The following is a 16,558-nucleotide window of genomic DNA, read 5'->3' as shown; positions in this document are numbered from 1 at the left end:
AAACACTATGTTATTAGCTTAGTGTCGAATACCTTGCACTGTACAGAACTGCTTTTGTTTATCGTGTTCCAATTTACATGTTTTCCTAAAACATTTTCAATAACCAACCTCATTTTGCCATATGTCATCAAACAATTTCAAGGTATTCTGATCTTGGTGACCAACTCATGCAAATATGTGGTATGATGAAAGAGTCTCAAAAGATAAAAGAACTACAAATCCAAGATTCAGTTTATGTTGTGGAAATTGCAAAGTTGAACTTCCATTGTTACAAAATCCACCTAAATATATCTGCCAACTTTTGTATGATAATGGTACATCTGATAGTAAAAATTACCAACAGAACATAAGGACATATAACATGATGTTTGCTTTTACTTCTGCTGGTATTAAGTTTGACAAATCAATTAATCATTCAAGAGGACATCCTACAATAAGAATTCAAGGTCAACCATGTCATAGAATAGGTAGCATGTTACCAATGCCTAGGAAAGAACCAAAATTTGCACAATTGTATATCTTTGACACAAAAAATGAAGTGCAGAATAGGATTAATGCAATAAGGTAGTTAGTCTTTCATTGTTATTATTATAAATGCACAACATCGATCAACAATGTTACATTTAAATAGAATTCAATTGTTTATTCTGCATTGCTAATCTTGCAATCATCATATATATAATTGTTTGCTTTGCTCAGCAGTCCACATAATCAAATTCAAGAGCACATTGTTTCAAAACTTAGTGAGATGCTGGATGAATACAACGTGCATGCAAAAACTTTCAGGATGGCGAGAAATAGATTGCAAGATGCTCAAGTGGATAATATCAAGTTGAAATTGATTGCTAATCGTGAAAAAGATGGTCATACATATAATGTACCTATTGTTCCTAAAGTTGCAGCACTAATAGTAGGCGATTTTGATGCAAATTCAAAAAGAGATATTATTATTGAAACTCAGCATGGACAACTACAAAGGATCCATGAATTACATTCTAGCTATCTAGCTCTACAATACCCTCTCTTATTTCCTTACGAGGAAGATGGATATAGACCTGATATCCTACATAGCAGTCGATCAGATGGTAAGAAAAGGAAAAGAAATCGTCTTACAATGAAGGAGTGGTTTTCTTATAGGCTACAATGCAGATCAAATGAGTCAAAAAAATTGTTGAATTCTAGGAGACTATTCCAACAATTTGTTGTTGAGGGGTATACTATGGTTGAATCAGAAAGGCTTTCTTACATCAGAAACAACCAAAAAAAACTTCGAGTTGACAAGTTTTGTAGCTTACAACAATCATTGGATGATGGAAGCACGAAAGGCCTAAATAAAGGTACAAGAGTCATTTTGCCTTCAACTTTTGTTGGTAGTCCATGCTATATGGATCAACTTTATTTTGATGGTATGGCCATATGTAGCCATGTGGGCTTTCCAAATCTATTTTTTTACTTTAACCTGCAATTCAAACTGGCCTGAAATCCATAGATTGCTGAATCCGTTGAATCTAAAAGCAGCAGATAGACCAGGCATAATCTCCAGAGTCTACAAACTAAAGTATGAACAAATGCTTATGGACCTGACAAAGAATCACATGCCAGGGAAATTTATTGCATGTCAGTTGATTCTAAGTTTGGTGAATTTATATTATGTGTGACATTGTTATTTTACACTGTCAATATTAACCACACAACCATATCTAATAACTTTAATTGTTGTCTATTAACAGACTTACTAATAAATTGCAGATATGTATACAATAGAATTTCAAAAATGGGGGCTACCTCATGTCCATTTGTTGCTTTTTTTACATCCTGGTAACAAATACCCATCCTCGGATGAAATTGATCAAATTATATCAGTAGAGATACCTTCACAGCAAGATGATCCAGAACTGTATTCATTAGTAAAAAACCATATGGTTCATGGCCCATGTGGAACTCTGAATCTTGGATCTCCATGCATGAAAGAAGGCAAGTGTAGTCGTTTCTATCCTAAAATGTTCCAGCCACATACTGTTTTAGATGCTAATGGTTTTCCGGTCTATCGTAGAAGAAACAATGGTCATGCAATTGAGAAAAATGGTGTTATAATTGATAACAGGTATATTGTACCTTACAATCCAAGATTGCTCAGAAAATACCAAGCACATATCAATATTGAATGGTGTAACCAAAACACTTCTATCAAATATTTATTTAAGTACATCAACAAGGGATATGATAGAGTAACTGTTATTTTGATTCATGAAGATAATGATGAAACTCACAATGGTGGCACTCATAATGATGAGATCAAAGAATATCTAGATTGCAGGTATTATTAAAACTTGATCTCTAATTTATCTGATCATCATTGTTATAACAACTACTTCTATCTTCCTGACAGATACATATGTCCCTGTGAATCTACTTGGAGAATCTTTGGGTTTCCAATACATGGCAGAAAACATGTTGTTGAAAGATTACACTTCCATCTTCCAGGCCAACATAGTGTTCTCTACGAAGACCATGGTGATATTGATGATGTATTGTCTAAGCTAAGTATCTCTGATTCAAAGTTTATTTCATGGATGAACACCAACCAAAATTCTGTTGAAGGAAGAAATCTTACTTATGCAGAATTTGTTTCTAAGTTTGTATACAATCAGAAGAAAAGATGTTGGCACCTTAGGAAGAAAGGCTACACCATTGGCAGATTACTATGGGTTCCACCAATTACAGGGAAATTATTTTATTTGAGAATGATGCTTACTGTTTGTAAAGGACCTACCTCATTTGAGGATTTAAGAACAGTTGATAATGTTCAGTATCCTACATATAAATAAGCATATTTTGCTATGGGATTTTTGCAAGATGATAAAGAATTCATTGAGGCAATCAAGGAAGCAAAAGACTGGGGTTCAACACATTATATAAGAAAGCTATTTGTGTTGTTACTTTTAACTGCAACAATGAGAAAACCTGAACAAGTTTGGGACCAAACTTGGCATTGGATGGCTGATGACATTGTCTATAATTATAAAAAATCATCAACAAGTCCAGGTTAGTGCTAATTTTCCATGACACAAATCAATATGGATATGACACATAATTTGACTTTTTTTCCCTTTTGTGTATTAGCATTACAGTTTGATGATAGAACTCTTCAAAATCTGGTCTTGCTTGAAATGGAAGAACTGCTGCAAGCAAATCAAAGATCGCTTAGAGACTATCCTTCAATGCCATATCCAGAGGATGCGAATTGTACAGCCTATCTAGACAATAGCCTTATATTAGCTGATCTGAATTACAACAATCAAGAAATTAGATAAGAGTTTGAACATTTATTTTCTCACATGACATGTACATTAACTACAGAGCAATTTACCCCTTTGAAAATTATTATGTCCATTTCCTTCTTAGCTTTTCTCATCTATAAATTAGTATTTCAACTTGATTCATTTTTGTTTAAATCTAACACCACATATCGATAATTCCAGATGAACAAACATCAATTTACAACCAGATTGTTGAAGCTGTTAATAAAGATGAAGGTGGTATGTTTTTTCTCTATGGATATGGAGGTACAGGAAAAACATACATTTGGAAAACACTTGCAAGTTCACTAAGAGCTGACAATGAAATTGTAATAATGGTAGCCTTTAGCGGCATAGCTTCTCTGTTATTGCCTGGAGGTAGAACTGCACATTCAAAATTCGAAATTCCAGTTCCAGTTTTTGAAGACTCAACTTGCAATATCCATCAAGGAACTCAATTAGCTGAACTATTAAATCAGACAAGTCTGATCATTTGGGATGAAGCACCCATGGCTCACAAATTCTGTTTTGAGGCACTTGATCACAGTCTTAGAGATATCATCAAACACAACTCAAAGGACAATAAAATCTTTGGAGGTAAAGTCATGGTCTTTGGTGGAGATTTCCGGCAGATCCTGCCAGTCATTCCAAGAGGCAGCCGCTCTGATATTGTTAACGCAACAATTAATTCCTCTTATCTATGAGATCATTGTCAGATCTTGAGACTGACAAAAAACATGCACTTACAAAATAACATGCAAGCAACAGATCAAAAAGAAACTGCGGCTTTTGCACAATGGATTATAGATATTGGTGATGGTATTATTGGAGATGAAAATGATGGCTATGCTACTATTGAAATTCCACAGGAACTATTAATCACAGAATATAATGATCCTATTCATAGTATAATTAGCTCTACATTCCCAGATCTATCTCATCATCACAATGATCGTGAATACTTCCAAACTAGAGCAATATTAGCTTCTACAAATGAAACAGTACAACAAGTTAATGATTATATGCTTACAATGATACCAGGTGATCATATACTAAATTATCTTATTCTTTTTTCATCTTTTAGTCAACTTTCTTGGATTTTACATTTTTGGTTGATGAATTTGCTTTTTTATGTCTAAAATATTGATAGGTGAACAAATGGAATATCTAAGCTCTGATTCAGTTGACAAATCCAAAACCATTGAAAGTTGTCATTTCCGCTCACTCACAACTGAATTTCTTAATTCATTGACAACATCTGGCTTACCCAATCACTGTCTCAAACTCAAGATTGGAACACCTATAATGCTATTAAGAAACTTAGACCAAACTCAAGGGTTGTCTAACGGTACTAGGTTAATTATCACAAGACTAGCAAAGCATGTTATTGCAGTTGACATAATTTCTGGGACAAATATCGGAGATCATGTTTATATCCCACAAATGTCTATTTCACCTTCAAAGTCACCATGGCCTTTTAAGCTATTGAGGAGACAATTTCCGATAATGTTTTCTTATGCAATGACAATTAATAAATCCCAAGGACAATCCCTATCTTCAATTGGACTTTACTTGCCAAAACCAGTTTTTTCACATGGCCAATTATATGTTGCATTATCAAGGGTCAAGTCAAAGAAAGGACTTCAAATTTTATACATGATCAGAACAAAAAAAATGACTTCAACCACCAATGTGGTTTTCAAAGAGGTTTTTACAAATATTAAAAGGTAAATCCAATTTATTTGCGATTGCAAATTTAATTCTAACCATAACTGTATTTGCTTCTTACTCATATGATCTCTGATACACAGTTAAAACATCATCAAATAAGCCAAACTATAATTCATTAATTTCAAAAAACTAGTCTTCCGTTATGGAGTGCATTTTCTTATTTGCTGCATTTTAAATTTTCATCCCTTTTCATGAATTCCAAATTAACCATTTCTTTCATGAATTGCACGAAAGAAAATAAAATGCTTATCTCAATTTAAATACTACCATTCAGCAAATGAATTCTATATGTTATTCTGGCTGTTTTCCTAGGATAATACACTTATTATTATTCTTTTAGTAGAACCATTTCTCTTTTGTTAGATAATCAATTGCCCTTGCAAAATATTATCTATGCCAAATCATTACCGATTTCAGCATTAGACAGGTCATTCATCTGATGATGCAAATTGTATTTATAACAATCGAAAAAATTAACTTGCTCTTTGTTATATTCAGCAATAAAAACACCTCTTCACCTACCTCCACCACCACATTCCTTCATACTTATCATTCGGCCAATTCACGTCCAACCTTTGAACGTAACATTCAATGCTCCACAGTTCCCAAACCACTTAACTTGCCGCCAGTTACACCCCCCCAAAAGCAATGACCCTTCCATCACCCACTACTTTACATCATCAAACCACGGTTCGTTTTTCTACCACCTTCACTTCAACTCTAACCAAATCATTCTCTCAAAGCGACTAGCACCATGACTTCCGCTTCATCGACTGCCTCAAGCAAGGTAAGACTAAACCCAATACCTCACTGCATGTTCATTCATTTCCTGATTTTTTTTCCTTGCCTTTGCTTAGATTTTTCATCGATATCCCGAACCAAAATTCAACATCTTGACATCTGTATTTGTGACTTTTCCAATTGCAATTTAGGATAGACATATTGAACAATTCTACCTTTGAATCCATCATTGTCTCACTCAACTTTCTTTCGTGTGGCAAAGCCCTAATTCAATTTTCTCTGCTTCTACTTCATTTATTTGTACCCATTGTCTTAGGTTTCTTGCATACTACGTTATCATCTACCTTACTCTCTAGATATTAGTAACATTTAAATCCATATTTTTGCCCCTCACACTTTTTGCATTCATGTTGTGCTTTTATGGCAATGCATGCTCTATTTGGACATTTTGTTGATACTAATTCAAAAACATGTTCCAGTGGTTCTGATATTCTATTGTTAAATAGATAGTAAGAAATTTAAATATTAATTTAGTTTTCTTCATTGCTAACGAATGGTGAAAATTATCCAATAATTTTGAATGATGCTACTATATTGTCACTGTCAATGGACCCTAGGTAGCATGTCATCTAGAATAACATTTGAATCATGCATGTAGGAAAAAACAGCCTATCCGTATCCTGTTCGATTATGCCCCAGCCTAAACAAAACAGAAAGAAGATTAAGTTAAACCTTTTTAAGTGCCTATTAAATTTTGTAGCATTCTATTACCATTATTTCCAAGTATTGTATTAAGATTCTGAGTTGTTCGGTTATATACATCATCTGTTACATTGTTTTTATAATGCTGACTCTGCCCTTTCAAACTTTGTTGCTTTTGGTCCTTAATTGGGGTTATGAAGTGTATTTTCTTATTTATTCGATCATATCATCTCTGATATACATCATCTGTTATATTCTTTTTATAATCCTGATTCTGCCCTTTCAAACTTTCTTGCTTTTGGCCTTTAATTCGAATCATGAAATGCATTTTCTTATCTATTCGATCATATGATCTCTGATTAAGAACTTTTGTTGCTGCTGTATTTGCTTTTGGTGCATTTTCTTATCTCTGCTTTATTTTCTTCAGCCATGGTTTGATCTTTGACTTTCATTACTCTGCATGAATTATACATGTTCTGTATTGCTTATTTTCATGTCTTGCATCTAATTGCTTACGTGTTATATTATATGCATCTTCTCTTATCTTATTTTGATTATCCTAATTTACAACTCTTAAATCCAATTACTACTACATTGCAACAACACCCCAATTTAGACCTGTAGACAATTAAATTGGTCAATATACATGTTTTTTAAATGCTAAGTCCACTTTTTTTCCATTGCACTGCAGTTGAGATTGCCTACCATCAGACAGCCATTGATATTGCAATTTAAAGCTGCGTTCCATTGTGACAAGGTTAAATCAAAAGCTTCCTTTCCATACTTTATCCTTTGCTGCTTTTGATATTGTTTTTTCTTTTTTAAATACTTTTTTCCCCTTGCAGGACGCCATAGAAATACCAGGGTTCTATCAGCGCCAATGGCTACCAAATTATCTAGAAATTGTTGAATTTAAGTATGATGGGGCAACCTACGAAATTCAAGTTAGGCAACACAAGGGCAAACTTTACTTTGTTGATGGCCTAACAAGATTGAGGACAAAATTGCAGATTTATGAATCAGTGATCATAAATTTCCTAGCCTATGACCACCACTCAAAATTTGACCTCCACTTCACTCCACCATTACACCAGCAGACATGGAAAAGGCGCCGCGCATCAAGAAAACATATCTGGACATATGAAATCACCCAATCAATGCTAGGGGCACCATATCCACTGGTAAAATATTCATATCCATTTATATCTTCTATACAAATATTAATTTCAATGCCTAACTCTTTTTTTTTCCCTACAGCAACTTCCAGCCTCTGTCACACAATGCCTAATCCACTGTGGTGATCACATGACAATTCTCAGAAGATTCGGACCTCCACTACAGTGGAATGTAGTTGTGCTTGACAAAGGAATTGGTGATAAGTATATCACTCTGCCTTGGTATAAATTCCTTCAAGAAGGTGATTTTAGCCATGGAGACGAACTCTCATTCTACTATAGGCGTGCTGACAAAATTTGGAAAGTTATCATCAGGCGTGCAATTGATTGGGATGACAGTGATATAGATTAGGAAAACCTATTGTGTTATTTTGCAAAACAATGTTAGTTATGTTTGTTTCTGACGTCTTTATATTTATCTTCAAACAATTTGACAATTGATCAACTCTACTATTTAGAACTATTTAATATGAATGTTAGTTCTTTTATGTTTTTACAATCTCTTTCTTTTTATTCTTCCATCGAAAATCATTTAGACAAAGACCCGTGCGTACGCACGGGTTACCGACTAGTTTTTTATATAAAGTTCAACGACAAATATAATATATAATTTAATTTGGATATATTTCTTCGAGGCCTCTGAAGGGCTCCATGTTCTTTTCCTCAAAAGTTGAATTTAGTTTTGATTTCCAAAACTAGCACCCTCAGTGTAGAGACTAGAGACAAATTTGGGGAAGCCAATTTAATCTCCTCTCTCTTTTCCAGACCGACAGGGAAAGACCATATGTCCTCAAGTGATACATATGAAACCCATTTAGTATCAATTTATTATGGAATATGGTTCCAAATTAACATGGTTTACTAGGAAAATCCTTTTGTTTTTCCTGACAAGTGACACTTTATATTAATATTTAATTATGAATTGTTATATATATATATATATATATATATATATATATATATATATATAAAATAAAATTGTTAATTTTTAAAAATTATATCGATGGCCCATTCTAGTTAGTTGACATATTCACAAAAGATATTAAAATTAAGGTTAAAATAAAAAACTTTTGGTCCCTTTTCTATTTTTAGGTTTTAATTTGATCCATTTAAATTTTTTTACTATAATTTGTTATGCTATAGTATTTCTACTAATTCTTTTGGCTGTTTTTTTTTTATCAATTTTGATTAATGTGACATTTTTTTATTTGTCACATACACCAAGTGGACTAAATTAGTATCATAAACTAACGAAATGATCACAAATAAAGCTGAAATTATAATGGTAATTATTAGTTTCTCTAGGTTATGAAAATATTGCAAAGTGCTTAATTGACAAAAAAAAATGCAGTTGCATGGTAGTTGTAACTCTAGAAAAGAAAAAGAGGTGAAGAAAATGGCTAAGTGGATTCTTACATTAGGTTGCAAAAAATTAGGAAACTATAATGGGCAAATTTACCACAGAGGGGGTTACTTTTAAAAACTATTTACCAATCAGGGTTTGTTTTCAAAGTATTTGAAAAGGGGGTCCGTTTTTTTCATGGATGCCGCTAGCAGAGTTGGCGAGATACCTGTGCCGCCATCCCCAATGGCGAATTTGTTGCTGACCTGGAAGGGTGCCGTCGGGATGAATGGCAAGACACCTGACGTGGACAGTGTCGCTGGTACCATTGGCGAGACATGCCACGTCGGAGCCACGTGAAGAGGGTCTCGCCTCTCCCATTGGCGAGACACCTTCACGCCATGCACAGTGCAGTTTTGAAGATGCCACAGTTTTGAGGATGGCAGTGTAGGCTTGCAGTGTTTAGGGTTAGGGTTTGCAGTGTTCTGAAAAGGCTAGGATTATTTGCAGGTGAACATTAAGCTTTTGAACGTTGCTTGTTTATGTTTTCACCTATAAAAAAAATGCTCATCAACGTAAATGGATGTACATTTCTCCTTCAAGTTGTTGAGCTCTCCTTTCTCTTTCTTCTTGAGTGTGAGCTTCTTGTGCTTGCTGTGCTTCCTTCCTTCAAGTTTGGTGTGTGCCCTTATCCTCCATAAATTCCTGGTAAGTGTTTTCAAAGTAAATAAATTTATATATTCTGTTAATAATATTATAAAAATAGTAGGTTAGTTAGTATTAATAGATATTCTAAGTTTAAGTTAGTTAGTATTAGTAGGTATTGTGTTGTTAATTTTTATGTATTAATAGATATTCCAACGTTAGGTTAGTTAGTATGAAAATATTATTTGGTTAGTTAGAATGAAAATTTTATTTAGTTGTTGTATATATTCTTAGATATTATATGTGTGATATATATATATATATATATATATATATATATATATATATATATATATATATGAAAATATTATTTGATTAATTAGTATGAAAATATTATTTGGTTAATTAGTATGAAAATATTATTTGGTTAATTAGTATGAAAATATTATTTGGTTAGTTAGTATGAGACTTTAGTCAGGCACATGTAATATTAGCTTTTGTAATATTAGGCACAAGTTAATATTAGGTTTAGTTATATATTTGTAAATTTTAGCCACATGTAAATTTATAGTTTTTGTAATATTAAGTACTTTACACGTAAATAAATAATTATAATATTAGACACTTCATACACGTAAATTTGCCTTTTTAGTATTACAATTTTATATGTTATATATACATAGTACAGTTTTAAATAAATTAGTTGATAAGTTAATGTTATTTAAGTTAATTATTTTTAGTTTGAATGATATATATTATTTGGTTGAAAATATTATTTGGTTAATTAGTATGAAAATATTATTTGGTTAGTTAATATGAAAATATTATTTAGTTGTTGTATATATTCTTAGATTTTATATATGTGATATTAGTTTTTGTAGTATTAGGTATATATTTACACGCATGATACTTTAGTCAAATAAATATATATACACACATGATACTTTAGCCAAGACACACGTAATATTAGTTTTTATAGTATTAGGCACAAGTTAATATTAGCTTTAGGTATATATTTGTAAATTTTAGACACACGTAAATCTTTAGTTTTTGTAATATTAAATACTTCACACGTAAATAAATAATTGTAATATTAGACACTTCACACACGTAAATTTATCTTTTTAGTATTATAATTTTGTATGTTATATATAGATAGTACAATTTTAAATAAATGAGTTGATAAGTTAATATTATTTGAGTTAATTATTTTTAGTTAGAATGTTATATATATTATTTGTTAGTTTTAGTTTGTAGGTTAATATTATTTGTTTTAGAAAATTTACGTGATTAAATATATGATACATTGTACATTATTATTATTTTTGTATTACACGTTGTTTAAATAATTTTTTGCATTTCAATATTTGTTTGTATTTTAATTTATTTGGTAGTCCATATTTTATTTAATTATTTATTTGTTAATTGTAGAATATATTATGTTGTTTATTTAAATTTGTCTATATGTATGTATTTGAAAGTATTTGTAGAATATATTTAAATTTTATTATTTGTATAATATATTTTGTTATTTATTTAAATTTATCTTCACATGTATTTTAATTTATCTATAGAATATATTCAAAATTGCCCAATTTTATTTATTACAAATTTATTTATATATATTTAATAACGTTTTTATAAATGTGCGTAATTTTATTTATATTATCTACAAATAATGTATAAATTGTTTTGTGAATTTATTGTATTATATTTTATTTTGCAGTATCAATGGCATCTTCATCGTCATGTCCATCACATATTAAAATTAAGTCTGGCCCGATCGATAGTGATGTATTATGGATGCAACCTAAGCATGTTTCAGAACATGTTTGGAATGAGAAAGAAGATCGGAAATTACATATATCAGACGAGCTGTCCCCACGTATCAAGGGGAAGAAATTCCAGAGCAAATTTTTCCTTTCCTTCGACAATTTGGTTTTTACTGGATTATGAAGATGTGATACTTAAAAATAAATGCCTCATTAATTAGTGGTTTGATAGAAAGATGGAGGTCGGAAACACATACGTTTCACATGAGATGCGAAGAGTGTACTATTACTCTTCAAGACGTCTCTGTATTGTTAGGTCTACATATGGATGGTTTACCATTAATCGGTCCAACAAATCTTAATTGGGCTAATTTATGCGAGGAATTATTGGGAGTCAAACCACAAGAAGGTGAAATTAAAGGTAGTGTAGTTAAATTAAGTTGGCTGGCTCACCATTTTGCACAAATAAATAACCACGATGACGAAGAACAAGTACGAAGGTTTACCCGTGCATGGATACTGAGATTCATTGGAGGTGTCTTGTTCGTTGACAAAAGCAGTAACAAAGTTTCGCTAAGGTACATTCAATTTTTACGTGACTTTGAAGACTGTAGCACATATGCATGGGGACCTGCCGTACTTGCTTTTCTATACAGAGAGATGTGCAGTGCCACCGATTATAAAACTAAATCAATCGGAGGTATATGCATCTTACTACAAATGTGGGCATGGGAACGATGTCCAACCTTGGCTCCAAAGAGGACTCCTTCCCAAGTAGAAAATAAACCACTGGGGCACAGGTTAGTCATTTTTAAAAACGTCTTTTATTTCAAAAGAATAAATGGTTTTAGGGTATATTAAATTTTAATCTTTGTAGGTGGCTGCGACGTGGAAACCAACATATCGGCAATGATGATGTGAGAGTTTTTCGTCGCAAGTTGGATATTATGAAACGTCATGAGGTAAGAACATGGTATTGTATTTGTAAAATAAAAAATGATATGTGTTATTTTACTAAAATGCTGACAACTATGTTGTTATATGAAGTTTGTGTGGGAGCCTTACACAACAACTCTTATATCATTGTTGCCTCCCATTTGTGTAATAGGAAGTGTCGCGTGGTGCGCGGTGGTGCCACTAATTTGTTTTCAAGTTATTGAGTGACACCAACCGGATAGAGTATTGAGACAATTTGGAATGCAGCAACCAATTCCAGAGTCTCCTTCACAACCCTTGAACATTCACGGCATAACACTGAAAGGGAAACATGACGAAAATTGGAGGCAATTGTTTGCCCCAATGATTGATTAGTGGAACAATCGCCATGCTTTTAGGGTCGACGCTTATCACCGACAAGAGGGCCTATTGAGCTTTAACTCTGACTACATGGTCTGGTATAGGCGAAAGATAAAGATGTTTGTTGACCCACAAAATGAAAACACAACTACATTGGTATTTTTTTAGTTTTTTTAATATTTCACTTTAAATTTTTCTTTAATGATGCCCATTAATTTTCTGACCTTGATAATTGCAGGGTGAAGTTGCGGAGACATTACAATACATGGTGTCTCCTCAAGGGAGGAATACATGGACAGTTGACGATCTCGTGCCTTATGTGGAGAAAATTACAATTTTATCCGAAGAGCAAGAAAGAGTCACTGAGCCTGTGTCACATGGTCCAGCATCAGAGCGTCAATTTCCAGCGCAAGAGTTTCACATTCTTTAGTCAAGTGTTGAAACTCAGGGCATAGGCAGACGAAGGGAGGCTGTTGAAGCGGAAGAATATTCCCAACAAATGGCGGAGCATGGCCATGGAATGTATTACACGCCACAAACATTTGCTCAGTATCCGACACAGATGCATCGGTATCCTTTTCAGGGTCATCACACTGATACTTCTGCAAGTCAGCATTCGTTCGATGGTGTTGCGGAAACACAACCTCATTTTTCATGGCCCACTATGACCCCTTCATAGCAATATCATGGTCTAATTCCAACACCTAATGCCCCATTAGGAACACAATGGAATGTAACGGGACCAATACCTAATATGAGTGACTTATTAGGTGTTGATTTGCGTCACGAATTTTCTGCTGAGGCTGACGAAGAAGAAGCGGGGAGGCATCGGGGCAGAAGAAATCTTGATTGCCAAGCACGAAGATGGGATCGACCATGTGGCAAATCGTCACGGCATCACGGACACCAAAATGAATGATTTGCATGTCTCCGTTTAAATATGTTGTTGTATATTTCTCATTTGAATTTCACACGTAATGTATGGTATTCAGTTTATTAAGGCTTACTAATTGATACAGTTTATGTCGCATATCAAACTATAATAATAAATGAAGTTAAAAAATAACTAAGGTAGAGAAAAGGAAATAACTAATGTTTCTAACTAACGATGAACACCAATGTCTTATGTGCACTAAGGTAGACAAAAGAAAATAACTAATGTCACTCAACCTCGCTTGATCCACTCCATTTATTTCAACTTTTAAATGTAATTTTATTTCATTAGATGCATATGAGTCTGGAGTAATTTCATTTCAACCCTAAACCCTAAACCCTAAGGCTTAGACCCTAAACAATAAACCCTAAGACTTAGACACTAAACCCTAAACCCTTAACCCTAAATTCTAAACCCTAAACTCAAAGGCTTGGACCCTAAACAATAAACCCTAAGACTTAGACACTAAACCCTAAACCTTAAACCCTAAACCCTTAACCCTAAATTCTAAACCCTAAACCCTAAGGCTTGGACCCCAAACACTAAACCCTAAGACTTAGAGACTAAACCCTAAACCCTAAGGCTTAGACCCTACACAATAAACCCTAAGACTTAGACACTAAACCCTAAACCTTAAACCCTAAAAACTTAACCCTAAATTCTAAACCATAAACCATAAACCCTAACCCTAAACCATAAGGCTTAGACCCTAAACACAAAACTTTAAGACTTAGACACTTAACCGTAAACCTTAAACCCTTAACCCTTAACCCTAAATTCTAAACCCTAAATCCTAAACCATAAACCCTAAGGCCTAAACCCTAAACCCTAAACACTTAACCCTACGACTTAGACCCTAAACCCTAAATCTTAAACCCTAAACCCTTACACATAAATCCAAAAACCTAACCCCTAAGAATTAAACCCTAAACCCTGTAATGACTAAGTCCATAATGACTAAATCTTAGGGTTTATTCTGTAATGTTTATTCTGTTGGGTTTAGTCCTTGTTCCAGATAGTCTATAATGACTAAGTCCATAGTTTGTCATTGTAGATAGTTAAAAAAAAACTAAGGTAGAGAAAAGAAAATAACTAATGTTTCTAACTAACGATGAACACCAATGTCACTCAACCTGGATTGATCCACTCCATTTATTTCAACTTCTAAATGTAATTTTATTTCATTAGATGCATATGAGTCTGGAGTATTTTATTTCAACCCTAAACCCTACACCCTAAGGCTTAGACCCTAAACACTAAGGCTTAGACCCTAAACCCTAAGGCTTAAACTCCAAACACTAAGGCTTAGACCCTAAACACTAAGGCTTAAACCTTAAACCCTAGGCTTAGACCCTAAACACTAAGGCTTAGACCCTAAACCCTAAACCCTAGGCTTAGACCCTAAACCATTAACTACAACATTGTAGATAGTTCTCCTTTAGATACAATTTTGAAAATAAGAAATGTATAAATTTCTTGACAAAAGTACACATTCAAAAATAAGTAACTGGCGATTTCATTGAACACCACAAAGTAAATACATTGAACAAAACCTCAATCAATACAAGTCTCTCATCTAACATACATAAATCAATTAAATGAATTACTCCCACGGTCAGATTGCATTGGACATCGGCGCCTATTGTGCCCTTCTACTCCACATCTACTACATTTTTGTCGGTGGTCAGATGGTTCCAGCCAATCCATCTCATTCCTTATCCTTGTTGATTTTGGCCGACCTTTCGCACGAATTGTAGTTGGGTCAGGGATAAGTGTCCATGCATCATCAGAAGGAGGAATTGCCGCTTCATTCCCAAGAGGCCACCACTGTGCGGAGTATGCTTTTAAGATGTGCTCATTTGTGTAAACAACATCTATATATTGGTAGTAGTTCATGCTCACGTAACCACAAGCTGCAATAATGTGTGAACATGGATAGTGAAGCGCAGAATACCTTCCGCATTGACAATAATGGCCATTCAAGTTAACTGCCCACTTTTGTCCGCCACGTTGCGTTATAGGATTGAAGGTCTCCTCTACTTTAAACCTTGTCGAGTGGATATCATACACGCGAACGATGTGCGAACAAGCTTGTTCTTGATTTTTCCTAAGTTCTTTAACAAGCTTAGAACAATATACTTGGCCTTCGTTTAATTGTCTTTGGGCTTGGCGACCACAATCAACAAAGTGCTTTCGGCACCTACTATATGTTGACTTGACCAACGCTGTTATTGGAATGCTGCGACAATCTTTCAACACCTTATTCACACATTCTGATAGGTTGGCTGTCATGTGACCATATCTTTGTCTAGATGTATCGTGAGCCATGCTCCATTTTTCCTTTGAAATGCGATCAATCCATGTTGTTATGGCTGGACTCAACTAACGAAATTTTTCTAAGTTTTGATCAAACACATGCTTGCAAGGAGTGTACGCTGCATAAAATTTGTTACCATCAAAAGTTGTAGGTAGATATGAAACTCAAATTAACTTCATGTATAAAATAAACCTTACCCAATTTCTTGAACATCTCTTTTTGTTTGGCGTTGTTGAATTTGCAATTGAAATTGCTCGCTATGTGTCGGACGCAGTACACATGATAACCATGGGGAGGTTGCCAACCAAGTGCTTCGTTAGCGACAACAGACTTTATACTCGCGTGACGATCAGATATTAGACAAATTCCATTCTTATCTGTGACATGTTCACGCAAGTGGGCCAAATTCCTTCGACCACGACGAATGCTAGAGGAAGAACACCACCATTTCCATCTTGTGATGTGGCCATTAACAGGGTCCCACGGTATTTCCCGTATAAATGTGTGTTGTCAACTTGTATGATTGGCTTACAGTACTTAAAAGCCTCTTTACATTGACCAAATGTCCAAAATACTCTATGAAACTGACGATGTTCACGACTCA

General features: G+C 33.8%; 1 pseudogene; it reads left to right on the top strand.

The window, feature by feature from the left end:
• Positions 1-2,954: 2,954 nt before the first annotated feature.
• On the top strand, positions 2,955-5,030 carry LOC114396913 (annotated as a pseudogene).
• The last annotated feature ends 11,528 nt before the right edge of the window (positions 5,031-16,558 follow it).

The sequence above is a fragment of the Glycine soja genome, chromosome 18 (assembly GCF_004193775.1).
Source record: "Glycine soja cultivar W05 chromosome 18, ASM419377v2, whole genome shotgun sequence".
NCBI classification, from domain to species: Eukaryota; Viridiplantae; Streptophyta; class Magnoliopsida; order Fabales; family Fabaceae; genus Glycine; species Glycine soja.
The sequence above is the reverse complement of the archived record's forward strand: the minus strand, read 5'-3'. Positions and strand labels throughout refer to the sequence as shown.